This window comes from Squalius cephalus (genome assembly GCF_949319135.1).
Source record: "Squalius cephalus genome assembly, chromosome: 14".
Taxonomy (NCBI): domain Eukaryota; kingdom Metazoa; phylum Chordata; class Actinopteri; order Cypriniformes; family Leuciscidae; genus Squalius; species Squalius cephalus.
Genome location: NC_137135.1, coordinates 34,608,805 through 34,609,338, shown reverse-complemented (window position 1 = coordinate 34,609,338; position 534 = coordinate 34,608,805).

Genomic DNA, 534 nt, shown 5'->3' with positions numbered 1-534 from the left:
TGCCCTAGTAAAAAAATAAATATATACTAAAATGCATGTGAAATACATTTATTTTATGCTAAGTATTCTACAAATACATTTACATATTTGTGTACTTAAAATAAATACCCTGCAATTATACTTTTAGTATACCTAATTAATATACTTAAAGTCTGCTAAACTGGGACAACTAATTTTGAACTTAATGCACTTTAGTTTTCCAGAAATAGTGCGGATGTCCAACTAAAGATAAACTGAAGTATATTTGATTGTGTTAAAGTGGAACTATTGCAAGTTTAAGGAATACTTTACATATCTTGCATAACAAGACTGATATTATACAGTGATCATACCATCCTTACTAATAGTTATTTTAAAACACATTTTAGGCTTCATATTAAGAAATGTGCATTGTGCAATAAAGAAGTACTCCAAATTAAGTTTAATTATATTTATATCAGTAAGTCTCAAGCAATATGTCAGTAAATATTTGTAGTATACTTAGTATGAAATAAATGTATTTTAAATACATTTTGCTTAAGGTTTTTTTCATTA